This window comes from Loxodonta africana, chromosome 2 (genome assembly GCF_030014295.1).
Source record: "Loxodonta africana isolate mLoxAfr1 chromosome 2, mLoxAfr1.hap2, whole genome shotgun sequence".
In the NCBI taxonomy this organism is placed as follows: domain Eukaryota; kingdom Metazoa; phylum Chordata; class Mammalia; order Proboscidea; family Elephantidae; genus Loxodonta; species Loxodonta africana.
The window spans coordinates 88,680,676-88,696,731 of NC_087343.1; the positions used below are offsets into that span (position 1 = coordinate 88,680,676).

A 16,056-nucleotide genomic window follows, 5' to 3' on the forward strand; every position below is an offset into this window, starting at 1 on the left:
ACTGCTGACCTTTTGGTTAGCAGCCATAGCTCTTAACCACTACACCACCCTGGGACTCCTCTTTTCTGTAAAGCTGGCATAACACTAAGGGCTTCTGTGGAAGCAACAGCCACTGCGATTGCTAGTGTTCTTCACGTGTGTTTTGGGACAACTGGCAGGTAATTTCGGAATATTGTTACAATTCTTTTAAATATAAAATTTGACAGTATTTTTCTGCAGGGTTGGTATGATATACCCTATGGATAGAAATTAATTGTTAATTAATTAAGCTACAAATTAATTGTTTCCATCATCACTTAAATACTTCTCTCAATTAAAGTACCATTTTATGAGCAAAAAATCAAATCGGATCCTTCAAATCAATGGATCTCCAAGTATCAAAAATTTTAAATAAATTAAATTTGAATCCTATATGTAATCTCTCTTCCTTAGGAAAAAATCTCTAGTCATTTATGTCAAAATTGGACCTCCCAAATGGAGTTACTAGGTACCTATTTCCATCCTCAAACCACACATTTGCTTCACAAATCAAGTAATTACGAGCACAAACGGATCTTGGAAGTGCAATCACTTCACTGACACATGCAAGTAAAATACGATGCTCAATTTCCATCTTAATGCATGCAAATGACACACCCACACGCACAGGCTCTACAACTGTCCCTGTGCACAGCCTCCTGCTTTAGCTATTGGATTTAAGGAGGCATCCTGTTCCTCTGAACATATTGAATGACATTGAGCAGAAGGAGTGTTTCCAATTCTATTTTCATTTACATTTCTTACTTTCATTCCTAAGGGCGTAAATATTGAATTCTAGTACTTAAGATATATTTATCTTTTGTCTAAAAAAACCAAAAAACCAAACCAAACCCATTGCTGTCAAGTAGATTCCAACTTATAGCAACCCTGTAGGACAGAGTAGAACTGCCTCAGAGAGTTTCCAAGGAGTGCCTGGTGGATTCCAACTGCCGATCTTTTGGTTAGCAGCCACAGCACTTAACCATTTTGCCACCAGGGTTGTCTTGTCTAAGAAGGATGATATATTATTATTATATTCCATTTTATAATGAAGTGAAACTGATTTATTATCCTCCTTGTATTCTATAATGTTTGTGGAGCCTTGGCTCCAGGATTTACTAAGTGTGTGGCCTCACCTCCCTGAGACTTTCTGTCCTCATTTGAAAGATGGGACTGTATTCAGGGATGCCACGTGTAGCCCAGAGAATGTATACTGTGCAATGTGAAAGATGCATGCCCATCTCTACACAGCAGCTCAACTCTGTGGGTTAGGAAATAGGTTCAGCCTTTGTTACATAGGCTCAAAGTTAGAGAAGACTAACAAGCTCTGAGTTTATTTCTCTCTCACAGAACTGAATGTAAGCATATCAGAACTGACGTGGCATAGTCAGCATCAGGGATCCAGACACCTTCTCTCTTGTTTGTCTCCCATCCTAGGGTGTTGTCCTCATATACATGACTCAGAAAGGCTAACTGCCACATCCACATTTCAGGCAGCAGGATGGAGGAAGCGGGGAAAGGAGACCATGTTGCCACCCTTTAACAACATATCCCAGTAGTTGCTCACACCACTCCCTCACCGCCCCAACATTGGCCAGAATTTGGTCATATGGTCCTACTCGACTGCTAAGGAATCTGGAATCTCCATTTTCCAGATCACCATAATCCAAGCATTCTGTAAGAAGGAATAACCTAGTTGGAGGGACAATTTTTTGGTGGGAACAACTAGAAGTCTCTGCTATAAGAGTTAGTAATATCTTCCACATGTACTACAGGGGCATAGTTCAAGGATTAAGTGACTAGTGAAAATACTTCGTAAATAGTAAAATTCTATTCAAATATAAAAGCAGTTTTGCAACCAAAAGATGAAAATTTCAAATCTTTATGATCATCTCCTGTCACACAGCTGAAATTAACATCCCCACTCCAAACATTTATTCTGACTGTAGCAAACATTGTAAAAGAAATGGCTGAGGTTGAGGGTGGAAGATGAAATCTCATCGCACTGGTTAGCTGCAAAGAGGCAAATAGAATCTTGATCCCCAAGTTTTAGCCACTTTTCAGGGAGACTTTTTGTTTTTATTTTGGTTGTTGGTGGGGATGATGAAGATGGCAATTGATGCTAAGAATCACCGAATAAAAGATTTCTTTTTTACTACCTTTAAATTTAATTTTTATCATTGAACATATTAAGAAAACTAGAAAATACCATCTTCAACTTTGGCTGTCTTTAAGTACTAACAATGAGAAGAGAGTTTTTTTTTTTTTTTTTTTTTTTTACCCAAACGATTTCTCAATTGCTGGGTTTCAAATACCACATTTCTTACAAGGAAAGATCTTTCAGTAAAACTTCCACAAAAATACAGTTCACTTGTAGGGAAAACAGTGGCTGATAAGCTGAACGCACAGAAGAATGGTCCAGTATTCTTGTTCACAGTGCACAATCCTGGATTTCACTTGCAGGCATGCCTCTTCGTTTGGTCTAGAGAAGGGTCTAGGGACCTGTATTTTTAACAAGCATCCCAAGTCACTTTTAAAAATATACACTTATTTTTTGGATAACAACTTTTTAAGATATCGCTCACATTCCATATATTTCATCCATTTAAAGTATACAAGTAAGCGAGTTTTAGCATAGTCACAGAGTTGTGCATTCATCAGCATTATCACATTCCAGAAAAATTTCATTACCACAAAAAAGAAACCTCATACCCATTAGCAGTCACCCTCATATCTCCACCTCAAACTACAGCCCTGGACAACTACTAACCTTTTTTGTCTCTATAGATTTGCCTGTTCTGGACACTTCATATAAGTGGAATCATGCGATATGTGGTCTTTTGTGACTTTCTTCTTTCCCTTAACATAATGTTTTCAGCATGTTGCATCATGTATCAGTACTTCGTTCCTTTTTATTGCTAAATAAAATTCCACTGTATGGTTAAACGACATTTTATTTATCCATTCATCAGTTGATGGACATTTGGGTTGTTTCCACTGTTTGGCTATTGTGAGTAATGCTATGAGCGTTTCTAGCCAAGTTTTGTGTGGATAAAACCAAAAAACCAAACCCAGTGCCGTTGAGTCAATTCCGACTCACAGTGACCCTATAGGACAAAGTAGAACTGCCCCATAGAGTTTCCAAAGAGCACCTGGCGGATTAGAACTGCCAACCCTTTGGATAGCAGCAGTAGCACTTAACCACTACGCCACCAGGGTTTGTGTAGATACATGTTTTAATTCCTCTTGGGTGGAATTTCTCGGAGTGGAATTGCTAGGTTATATGGTAACTGTTTATTTAACCTTTTGAGGGACTGCCACATTTTTCCAATGTGACTGCATCATTTTATACTCCCGCCAGCAGTATACCAAAAACCCAGTGACATCGAGTCGATTCTGACTGATAGCGACCCTGTAGCGGTATATGAGGCTCCAATTTCTCCACATCTTCTCCAGTATTTGTTATTATCTGTCTTTTTTATTACGCCCTGAAAGTGCAGCGGTTAAAGGGCTGGCTACTAACTGAAAGGTTGGCAGTTCGAACCCACCAGACACTCCATGGGAGAAAGACTTGGCAGTCTGCTTCCATACAGATTTAGAGCCTTGGAAACCCTATGGAGCATATCTACTCTGTCCTGCAGCGTCACTGTGAGTCAGAATCAACTTGAGGGCAATGTTTGAGGTTTTTTTCTTCTTCTTTTTTTTGAGTGAGTGTGAAGTATTCTCTCGTCGTTTTGAATTGCAACTCCTTGATGTTTAATGACGTTGAGCATCTTTTTATATGTTTATTGGCCATAAGTTCATGGTATCTCCTTTGGAGAGACGTGTATTCAGATCCTTTGCCCATTTGAAAAAATGAGGTTATTTGCCTTTTATTGCTGATTTGTAACCATGCTTTATGTATTATAGACCCAAGTCTCTTATCAGATACATAAGTTGCAAAACTCTTCTTCTATTTTGTGGGTTGTCTTTTCATTTTCTTGATAGTGTCTTTTGAAGCCCAAGAGTTTTTAAGTTTGATGAAGTACAATTCACCTATTTCTTCTTTTGTTGCTTTTGCCTTTGGTGCCATAGTTACGAAATCTAAGTCATTTTTGTGCAGTGGCACAAGGACACACTTTGAGAAACACCAGCCTAGTTGCCAGATGGTCCTTGACTTGTGCCAGTTCATTCATTTGAGCCAGTTCTTATGCGTTTACTGACAGCTATCCCCTGTAGGAAAATTAGGCTAAGCTAGACCCCAGTTAAAGGACACTGCCTTCATTCACTGAGTGCCTCCTGGAGGGCTGCCAGCATTGTGGAAATTAGAAAGAGGTGCCAGCTGTGGACAGACAGAATCACTTGGGTGCAAGGCTTGATACGTTTGTCTGAGGGCAGGAAGCAAAATTACCCCTTCCTCAGCCCTGTTGTAGATACAAGCTGGGTCCATAGCTCAACTTTTAGAGCTTGAGTGGGTTTTCAGGCCCTGGTCATTCCCTTGACTGGTCACATTTGTGCAGTGCACAGACTACACACCCATACATAGTATCCCTGGCCACTTTATTGGGTACTTCATTTAATTATCTCATCACACACTTGTGTTAACTCTGTGATATAGATATTGTTATTTTCATTTTGCCAATGAGGAAACTCAACCACATCAATTTGGTTTGCTCAAGTTTGCAAAACTAGTAAGCAGTAGTGCTGAGAGATTCATGTTCCCACCCTATGATTTGAAGTCTAATATTTTTTCTATTATTCAATTCTCTCATATTCTCTTTGTCACTAAAGCTTTGGTATCTTAATGCTTATTAACTTCCTTCACCTTACAGCAGATCACAAAACTGTCCCATATGTCAGGGGAACCTATTTACTTTGCCTGAATCTGCACTCAGATTACTATTACTTTCATAATACCTTCCTATCTTAAACACCTGACCTTTCAAATCAGTTTATGGCAATATTTTTCTTCCTCTACTGCTGAACCACAACAAGATTTCCATGGAATTGCCAAATACTATGAATCAGAAGAAATCCAGGAATTTGTGCGTTATATTGCCTTATCACTAGAATATCTGAAGGCCTTTTACTCAAATGTGATATAAATCCACAAGGAAACAGAGACAAGTGACTACGGCAGAGAAGACTGGAAGAAAGTCTTTTATACTCTTTATTTTTTGGTAGGTGGATCTTTTTTTACTAGAGACATACACACTGCTGCATTTTTGGACAACCTCACCACCTGTTTTTCTCCTCATCAATCTCTCTCACATGGCCTTCCCCCAAACAACATTTCTCTATTCTTTCATGGAGAATGCTGTCTCTTTACCCTTGTCTCCTCATGGTAGAAGTGAAGGGGGGCTCTAAGAGAATAATTCATGTAAATTGAGGTTGTCTGCAAGAAGAGGAGTGCAGCAGATCAACTCAGGAAGTGAATTTGTTGATCATCCTTGCAGCTACCTGAGCAGGAGCAAAGGTGTTTGGAGAGAAGTGACTGGAAGGAGACAGGCACGGGTAGCCTGTCTTCCCACTGTTTCGTCTGGCAAGGATAAGGTTTTGGTAGTCTCCTATGGAGCAAGTGACAGAGAAGAAGGTAACTGAACTAAAGTGTCCCCAGAGTGGCCTGTTAGACTAGGGAATATCAGCAGCAGGGGATTTGGGGTAGGCCATCTGGGTGGGAATTGAGAGTGAAAGAAGAAGAAGCACACCCCTCAGAGGGCATACCTCTAAGAGACATGTTCTACACTATTTCTCAACATTCTACAGTGGAAATAAGCTCCAATTGTCTACATCGACACCTATTTAGAAAACATCCTTCATTAACCTCCTTCCTTTCCCTTTGTTTCCTTACTTTCCTACAGTTGTTTCTTAGCCTCATCTCCCAAGTAAACTAAAACAAAAAACAAAACAAAAAAAACTACCTGCACTCAAATCCTTCTCTCAGAGTTGGCCTCTGGAGGAACTCAAACTAAGATAGACGTCTTGTGAGATTCTGTGGAAGAGAGAAGATCATCAGAGGCAGTTGCCACCAACTAGGAAAAGGAGACAAAATCTCCCCCATAAAGCTGTAGAAATGGGGACTAGGGAAGACCATTACATCTTCTCAACTCTATTTTTGAGGGAAGCCTAAAAATTGGATACTATATTGTCATGGACTGAATCGTGTCCTAAAAATATGTGTCAACTTGGTTAGGCCATGATTCCCAGTATTGTGTGGTTGTCCTCCATTTTTGTGATTGTAATTTTATGTTGAGAGGATTAGGATGGGATTGTAACACTACCCTTACTCAGGTCACCTCCCTGATCCAAGGTAAAGGGAGTTTTCCCTGCAGTGTGGCCTGCACCACCTTTTATCTCTCAAGAGATGAAAGGAAAGCAAGAAGAGAGTTGGGGACCTCATACTACCAAGAAAGCAGCACCAGGAGCAGAGCACGTCCTTTGGACCTGGGGTCCCTGCACCTGAGAAGCTCCTCGACCAGGGGAAGATTGAGGATAAGGACCTTCCTCCAGAGCCGACAGAGAGAGAAAGCCTTCCCTTGGAGCTGACGCCCTGAATTTGGACTTATAAACTACTAGACTAGTGAGAAAATGAATTTTTCTTTGTTAGAGCCATCCACTTGTGGTATTTCTGTTATGGCAGCACTAGATAACTAACACATATATTAAAATCAAACTATTCCTTTCATCTTTGTGATTATATACTAACAAGGTGTAAAAATGGCAGGGTGGGCCAGACCTCCTCTAACTTCACAAGGAGGAGAGAAAATCAAGACCAACATCATCCCAAGGCTGATTCCTATGAGGCAGAGGTCAGACATACCTCCTCTCTCCAACCTTTTTATCAATTCTGATACCAGTTGTCCCTCCCATGGCAATCTCTACTTTTCTGCTAGGTTGGATAATTCATTGCAATGGCCACACAGAACTCACAAACCATACTCACAATTATGGGGTTTATTAGGGTATTAATAAACTGCAGTTCAGGATGAGGAGTGACTCAGGATACAGTTCTTCAGTCATGACAGCTTCTCAGCCATGCCTGCTGGCAGGGTCTCTAGCAGCTCTTGGCCCCTTGGCCCTTGGCCTGGCCTCTGCCCTGCGTGGGCAGGTGTTACAAAGTTCTTTAGCTCTGCCAATAAGTGCCCAGAGATGCCTTACTCTGCCAGCACGCCTCCTGCCCAAAGGCACTCAGCTCTCTCACTCCATGGGTCAGCCCACCCACTGTAGCTGCCTTGCTCCCTGGGCTGGGAATTCCACTGTACTGCTTTGCGCCAGTCTTCTAGTTCTGCTGCCACTGTTTCTCTGCTACTGCTTCTTGCCATCTCCCACCATCCCTGGTGTTACAGCTCTCTCTCTCTGTCTCCTGGGTTTAGGAGATTCTCAGCTCGGGGACTGTGGATTAAAGGACACACTCCACTCCTGGCTCTTCTTGATGGTAGTGAGGTCCCCTCCAGCAGCCTCTGGAATTAAAAAAAAAAGGAATTGGCTCATTTTAATTCTAGTGGGATGACAAAACTGACCAATTACCTCCTTAAGGTTCCATACACCTTATTTGCATGGTCCCTTCCTGCAAGGGGAAACCCTTGTGGCATAGAGGTTAAGAGCTACTGCTGCTAACCAAAAGGTTGGCAGTTTGAATCTACCAGCCACTCCTTGGAAACCCTATGGGGCAGTTCTACTCTGTCTTACAGGGTTGCTATGAGTCAGAATCGACACGACAGCAGTAGGTTTGGTTTTTTTGAGTACACTGTAAGAGTCCCATGCACCTTATTTGCACAGTTAGCAAGCTGTCCAATCCTCTTGGTGGGCCACAAACTCCTTATTTGCATAGTCCCACCCAATCATTTTGTGGGAGTCACAAAAATCAGGGCTAGAAGCACCATATTAATTACTATAATTTCGCAGAAGAAGAATTTTTAGCACATTGTTCTTTTCTCTTGTTTCTTAATGCCTATATTGGTACCCATGCACAGCAGCCAGAGAGAGACCCTAGTGTCTGATCTTCTTTTCCAGTTAGGGTGCCATTCAATGCTTTCCTTCCACCATTCACCTTTTTTTCACGTAGCAGGAGTGTTTGATTTACCAACTCTGAAAGATTTTCAGAAATGAACCCTGAGTACATGTCATCTAATCAACTATATTTATTGTGGGAAAATAAGAAAAATATGATTTCCTCATATACAACAAGGTTAATGCCTGGAATTCAACGTCAGTAGAATATGTGCATGGAAAAGATTTTCCAGTAGAGGAGATAGATCTGTTGAGCTCTCATTTTCCCCTGATCCATTTGCAGTCAATGGCATGTTTTTAAAAGACGGTGGGTTGGACCAGTCTATGAAAACAAAAAATGTATTTTTTCCTCTAAATTCATTAGTCATTATGTAGATAAATTATAACCTTGACTCCTCTAATGGATTAATTTGTTCTCTAAAAATTATAAACTTCTTGAGGTCGGGAAGCAAGTCTTACCTTTTGAATGATGTTTGTCTAATGTCTAAAACAATACACATAGAACATGCTCAATAAATGTCTGTTGAATTGAACAGCGAATATAAAAAGCAATCGAGAGCAGTCTTCTTGTATTTGCTGAGCTTTATAGATAATCTTCTCTTATTTCTTTTTCCTTGAATAATTATTGCAATGATTGATTTCTTTCTGAAACACAGGGTTAAAATATGATCTCCCTCATTTTTCACCAAGGTGTCCCTGACATTTAACAAGACCTGCAATTCTTTTTACTGATTTGTTAATTCTATACCTGTTCTGATGTATATATTAGAATTCTCGAAACATTACTCTCAGTATGTAGAAGTTTCTCTGTTTTTTTCTTGTAGCTACCTTTGCTCACCACAGAGACACCAAAAACTGTCATGGTTTCTTTTGTACTACATAGAGCAGCAGCTTTCATTAAGCTCCTTGTCTCTGGGTCCCATTGTACTCTAATTAAACAAATGGTGAACTGGTAGTCTCTGAAAATAAACAGCAACAGCAAGAGTTTTGCCTCTTAAGAAAACCTCTGCGTTGTTCTTTGCTCTGCCTCTTAGATTCTAAGATCTTTACCTCTTCCTTGTGCTCAGAAACCAGATGCCTCAGTTAGTCTTGGTTCAGCCAGGCAAATGTTTTTATAGCAAATGGCCTATATTTTTCAAAAGGCTGTGGAGTGGGGAGAAGATGAGTTTGGGAAAGAGACTAAGGAAGGGAGTAAGGATGATACGAGCCCATTTGGTTGGGCTGCTTTCTTCATGCTTTGATCTTTTTCTTTGCACAAACGATGGCATTTTTGATGCTCTGCTTAGGGCAGCCTCCCGGGGTGGGGCGAGTGCAGATGTGCTGAGCAGTTTGGCTGTGGTGTGGACCGACTCAGAGAGCCTCTCTTCTCCCTAATGAAGTCATCTCCTCTCGGCAGCCCAGCCTTTCCCATTACTCCATGTTGGAACTTGGCTTTCGCTTGCATAGTTCCATCATGATGTAGGTAGTCTTTCAGTTAGTTAAGTTCTGGAGAAATCTGCCCAACCTGAAAAGCCAGGAGTAGGGCATTTACAACAAAGAAAAGAAACTATTTTATTGAAGGAAATATTTTACAGTAAATTTCGATTTGGGAGTGGGGGAAGCAAAAACTAAGTACATGATTTCTGGGAAAATTGAATTTCTTGTTGAACTCTGAGGATATTTCCCTGGTGTTTACTTTCTCTGAGTAATTTGTATACTTCAGGACAAAGCACAATGAGAATTGCCATCATTTTGCCTTTTGCAAGTTTCTTTTATTGTCTAAGGAAGGCAGCAAAGGCCTTAAACTGCTTCGGCATTTCCTAGTAAACCAAAGAGGATTTAAAGCGGTGGATAGATTGTGTGTCCCTAACCTGTAGGCTTTTTTTTTTTTTAATGAAACAAGCTTAGAAGATTGAGTTCCTTTTTTCCCAGGGTCTTCGAAATTTATTTTGTACACATTTTTAATCTGCAGCATTCTTTCACCACCCAAAAATGATACTTTACCTAGTTGTACCTAGGATCAGCCAGATGAGGGGCTTGAAATGTGAACTCAGTTTTCTGAATTTGGTTGAGACTGGAATTTGTCATCCCTAGTACTTTTTAGTACAGCAAGACACAATGTCATGTCTAAGAACACTTCACCTGATCAATAAAAAAGGAGAAGGCTGAAATTTGATCCTGGAAACTATCAGGAGGCTTAGATGAAGATAATGAAACTCCCTAGAGACCCACCTGCCATCTAGATCCTTCTCCAAGTCATTGGCTGACTGCCCCTGAACTCAGCCAAGTTCTTAAAGACAAGATCAAGGCAAAGAGAAAAAGCACCTAGCTTCTGGCTTGTGGTTTCTTGTAGACACCAGCACTATGAATGAAAATCTTACTCTATCTACACCTGGGACCTTGGGGCTTACATAAAGAATGTCTCAGTACAGGAACATGATTTCAAAGAATGAGATTCCGATTATTGTTTGATTTGTACTTGAGTGTAATGGGAAAGCTGACTTTTAGTTATAAAAGCTCAAAAATTATTTTTCTATTCAAAAACTTCTGATAGTTTTGTCAGACATGGGAGAATCAGAAATAACTGCTCTCTCATTCTCTTTCTCTTGATGAAAAAAGAAAGAAAGGAGGGAAAGAAGGAAGACAAGGACAGAGGGAGGTAGGGAGGGAGAGAAAGAGAGAGAGTCCGTATGGACAGTTACATAGAAATAATATAGCTATAGACTCTCTCCTGAATATGTTGTTGTTAGGAGATGTCGAGTTGGTTCTGACCCATAGCAACACCATGGACAACAGAAGGAAATACTGCCAGGTCCTGCCCTGTCCTCACAATTGTTGGCCCATTGTTGCAGCCACTGTGTCAATCCATCTCACTGGGGGTCTTCCTCTGTTTTGATCACTCTCTACTCCAGAATATACCTGGTTTTCCTTTTTAGATAGCTAGAGGGGAAAAATCTGCCTTAGACAAAAAAAAAAAAAAAGCAGACATTCAGGGATATCATTTCATTTTATTTATTTGACAGCCTTGAAGAAGTGTTTCATTTTCTAAATAATAATGTTAAGAGCCAAAGTAAAGGCATGCAATATAGTTTTTTAGCACTGTCCATGTTCTGACTAGTTAAGTCTGCCTGAGAAAGTGCCTTTGCCCAAAATAACTACTTTGTTAGGAATTGTCATGTCTAGGAACATTGTAGGGAACTATAAACGTTAGAGGGTTAGAGAAACACAACTGGCAAAATAAAGGATAACATCTTAAAATGTGAGGAGTATCTGACCCATAACTTTCCATTATGTTCCATTATGTACAGATGGCATTATTTATAAAACCCAGTGCCGTCAAGTCGATTCTGACTCATAGCGACCATATAAGACAGAGTAGAACTGCCCCATAGAGTTTCCACAAGGAGTGCCTGGTGGATTTGAACTGCTGACCCTTTGGTTAGCAGCCGTAGCACTTAAACACTATGCCACCAGGGTTTCCTGCATTATTTATAGTAAATGTTAACTATTAGGGTTTCCTTGAAAGTGGATATTAATTACACATTGAAAATTCATTCAACATTTAGCAAAGAGATCTGCTATTCAGCTGCTTTAGTTTGTGCTTTAGTTCTTCTTTACAGAAATGCTTTACTTAACTGTATTAGGAAGGAAGAGCCGGGTAATGGACAGGTAAGCTTTTCAGACAGGCAGGTCTGACACTTACAAAATGGCCTTGGGCAAGTCACTTAAATTCCTAACCAGGTTTACTCAAATCTAAGAATAAGAATAGTAATACCTACCTTGAAGTAGGAGCCCTGGTTGCACAATAGTTAAGAACTGGGATGTTAACCCAAAGGTCCGCAGTTGGAATCCACCAGCTGCTTCTTGAAAACCCTATGGGGCAGTTCTACCCTGTCCTATAGGGTCAGTATGAGTCGGAATCGACTAGAAGTCAATGGGTTAATGAGTTACCTTGAAGTAAAGGAGCCCTGTTGAAAGGGCCAGGCCGATAACTGAAAGGTCAGCAGTTCAAACACATGAGCTGCTCTGAGGAAGAAGGATGTGGAAGTCTGCTTCCATAAAGATTACAGCCTTGGAAACCCTGCGGGACAGTTCTACTCTGTCCTATAGGGTTGCTGTGAGTGGGAATTGACTTAACAGCCAATGAGTTTTTGACCCTGAAGTATTTTAGAGAAAGGTCTACTATAATACCACAATGTGTGAGGTTCAATAAAAATTAGTTTTATTTCATTTTTCTCCCTTTCTGAGTGAAGTCTTAATTATAAAGTTGCTTTGGTGAATTACTTAAAAGACCACTGTACCAGGAGTCTAGAGTGGTGTTCTGATAACAACTCCACTATTAATTGTGTGACTTTAGGAAAGTCTATTTCTCGGCCTTAGTTCACTTGTCTGTGAAATGTAAAGCTTGAGGTCCTATTCTGTTCTGTGACTCTGCTATTCTAAACATTTAACGGCAGCAAACTTCAATGTTAGGAATGGTAGTATCAAGTAAATCACTGTGAAAATAAGTGATAAAGAATTAATTAACCTTTTTTTATAATTAATGGTTACATCACTTACTGTAGTGAGCCAATAAAAACAAAGAAAAACAGAAAACAAATGAAAGATGCACATTTTGAGATCTGAAATTCTCCTCATAAACCTCCTTCCTGTTAATCATTTAAACTCGAAGATGATGTAGCGTATACAACTTGAAAAAGAAATTTACAAAATGAACATATTGTAAATGTGCCTGCAACGAAGTCTCATTTACTAAAAGCTTAAGTATGAGTTTAAACCAACACAGGCAAAGAAATTCAGATTGTACACTTGACTTTCTTCTTTAATCACCTCTGTGCTGAGGTACTGTGTTTGATATAATTTCCTAAGTAGCACTTTCATATAGAAGAATTATGAGGATACTTCCATTATTAGTGTAGAAAGAGTTTGCCACTCATTCCAGTATCCCCAGTTACACTGTTACATAGACATGCACCTTAGACTTACTGTGTTCCCATTGTATAAGCTCTTACTTGACTTCAAAGAAAAGGAAAAGCCAAAGTCTCTCTTTTCTAAAGGGCAGAAATCCTTTGTGTCAACTTGTTGACCCTTTTCTCTGTAAGGCTCTATTGGGAATCTTCTGTAACATAAGGCAGAGGACTCTTCCCTGTGTTGATGTTGTTTACACAGTGAGGTATGCCTGGCTGGAAAAAAAAAAAATCGCATAAAAGCATGAAAGATTAGGGTCGCATTTCCTGACAACACAGAAACAAAAAAATGATTGATAAACCGAAGGAGTCTTTGCTCCTCAAAAAACAAAACAAAATTAAATAGCCTGCCATGAGGGACACTTTGAAAAGACTGAGGAAAAAGAAAAACGGAGAAAGTAGAATCTAGACTTATGTGGCGAGATGTAGGTCTGTGACAGAGCAAGAGGACCCCCTTTGAATCCACAAGGGGTTTGCCTGGGGGTATTTCCTGTCCAGCCTTTTATTACCAGGGTCTTTGTAGATTGCGAGATGACGCTGGGCTCCCCATTGGGCAGTTCCCAGGGAAGACAGTGGGGAATTCTACACTCCCTCCCAACGTCGCAGAAGGATCTCAGTTTCTGGGAGTCCTCCTTTCAGGTTGGCAGAAGTCGTGAGCCTGACACTTCCCGCAGATGAGACAGGCAAGCTCTGTGGCCCTGTGGTCCTGTAAACACGCCGTAACCAAGTTCTTCGCTGATTTTAGAGTTTTGTTCGCTCCCAAGAACTGACCGCACTCAGTTGTCTAATGCTTGCCTGCCCCAAGAGAGCCTGGGGGCTCCTTTCCCTTAACCCAGAACTGGCAGCGGTGGGGGCAGGGAAGGAGGGGGTGGGGAGGGAGTTGGAGGGCAGTGGTGTCCGCGCGCCCAGCGCGATGTTACTGAGTCGCTGAATGGGGAGTGCTGCTGTCCCCAAGCCGATTGGTACTTCTTGTCAGGAAGAAACGCCGAGAGGTGGGAGTGCCGGAGGAGGGAGGCAGGCGGTCCCTACCGCAGGCGCGGGGAGCTGCCTTTCCGCCCCTCCGCCTGCTTTCCAAGCCTGGGCTCTTAAGAGTGGCTGAAGCTCTGGAGCGCTTCAGGAGCCTGTGAATGAACCCTCCTCCTCTTCCTCCTCCTCCTCTTCGCTGAGTCTCCTCCTCGGCGCTGACGGTACAGTGATATAATGATGATGGGTGTCACAACCCGCATTTGAACTTGCAGGCGAGCTACCCTGAGCCTTTCTGGGGAAGAACTCCGGGCAGGCGGGTGCAACAGCTACGAACACTAGGTGCTGTGGACAGGCGCTGGGACCGGGATCTGCGGTCAGCCCCGCATCCTCCCGCATCCTCCAGCACCGTCCCGCACCCTCCGCACCCTTCCCCAGGCGATCGTGCGTCCTATGTGACCCACCCCGACAACCGCCGAGTCCATTCGCGCAGCGCTGCAGCGAAATTTTTTCCCCACACTCTGCAATAAGCCGCCTTTCAAGGTAATCACGTTTCTTTTGTTTCCCCTTAAAAAAAAAAAAAAAAAACTTATAGAAAAAAACGCGAGCTTAGTAAAAGAAGTACATTGCAACTGGTAGAAAGCTTTATCTAAGGCAAAGGGAACTAGCTGTAAGGCTAAGTTAAGAAAGTGTGTGCACTTAAAAATGCAGGTAACTTTCTAAAGGTCGTTTGGAGAGAGGAATACAGAGGGACCGTGGTGCTGAAAAAGATCCAGACAAAAGAAGCCCGGAGTGGGGTGGTGGTAGAAGGACTAACGGAATTGGGGGGAAGGGAACTGTAGAGAAACCCTAGAAAAGTCGTGGAGTCGTAAGCCAGAGAGGAAGGGGGGGACCCCCAGTACCTTGATTTTTTTTTTTGTTAACCTGCTCGAGGCAAAAGTTTGAATGGAGACTCCAGAGACTTGCATACTACAAGTCCTTGATACCGCCTTGACGCAGGCCACTTGGTTTTCTGGCCCCCAGTGTGTGGTCAGTGCCCCGCGTTCCTGGAAAGCCGCTCCCTGATCAGCCCCTGACAGTGCAACCGGGCGCCCCAGCAGCCCAGGACCTGCGCGGACGTGGCCCCCTCTGCCTCCAGGCAATCTGAAGGGAGGTCTGGCCGGGGAAGATGCAGAGTCCCCGGCCCAGTCTCTTTGGCAACTCTGGGGCTGTCACGGCTCTCTACCGGTACCCTAGGCTCTTTTGTCCAGCGCGTGGTGCGCAGGGGCGGGCAAGGAAGGAGTTGGGGATGGGGATGGGGCTGCTGAAGCGCCAAAGAGGTCTGGGAGGTGCCTAGGCGGGAAAAGCTTGCCCCGAACTAGCAGGGATGTGCAAGATTTTTTTTTTTTTTTTCTCACCCAGAAGAGCGCCATCGCTCCCGTCTCAAAGAGCAATCTAGCGCCTAAAGCGCTCTCGAGACAAAGGTGGCGGGACCCGAATTACGGGGTCTCTGGGAACAGCTCTCTCTCGGTGCCGCAGCAATCCTCCGTTTCCTTCCATCTCCCCACCCCCTCCCAGCCCCCGGCCGGAGTTGAGCAACTTTGCTGGCTGGTCCGGCAACCGCCCAGAGCGTGTGCCGGGAGCCCCAGGGGACGCCCTCGGCTAGAGCTTTCCTCCGCCCTGCGGAGGCGAGGGAGCTGCAGGGCTATGTCTCGGTGCGTGCGGACTGGGGGCGTCCGGGTTGTCCCGGCTGGTTGTCTGTGTCACAGGGTGTGGACCGGTCAGTGTGTTAGGCAGCGGCGAGCGGGGAGAAAAATAGTGTCATAGCCCAAACTGTTTTCGGATCCAGCTGCTCCCCAGCAAGTTCTGCATGTCCCCGGGAGATACTGCGGGAGGGGGGATAAATTCACGCAGCGCCTGGAGAGCTGCCCCGCAGCGCGCACAGCCGCAGGCAGAAAGGCAGTCTCACTGTCTGTCTCCCTTTTCTCATCTTTGTCTCTCCTTCTCTGTCTCCATCTTTTAAGCCTCCGTCTCTCTCGCACCCGGATCCCCTCCCCCACAACTGACAAATGAATGGCTGGTGTGAAATCCCTGCCTCCTCTGTCCGCCGAGGCCGGTAGGGAGGGGAGAAGGGAGGCGGTGCGTTCCTTGGGATCTGCCC

At 43.0% G+C, this 16,056-nt stretch overlaps 1 protein-coding gene across 2 annotated transcripts in view; it reads left to right on the plus strand.

The window, feature by feature from the left end:
• The first annotated feature begins 14,045 nt into the window (after positions 1-14,045).
• The window catches only part of VCAN (versican), a 119,459-nt gene continuing 117,448 nt past the window's right edge, over positions 14,046-16,056 (plus strand). Inside the window, exon 1 of one of the 2 annotated variants that reach the window (XM_003408123.4) lies at positions 14,046-14,459. The gene's annotated coding sequence lies outside the window, so the exon portion shown is untranslated. The remainder of the gene's footprint in view (positions 14,460-16,056) is intronic. The other variant, XM_003408124.4, reaches the window with a different exon arrangement.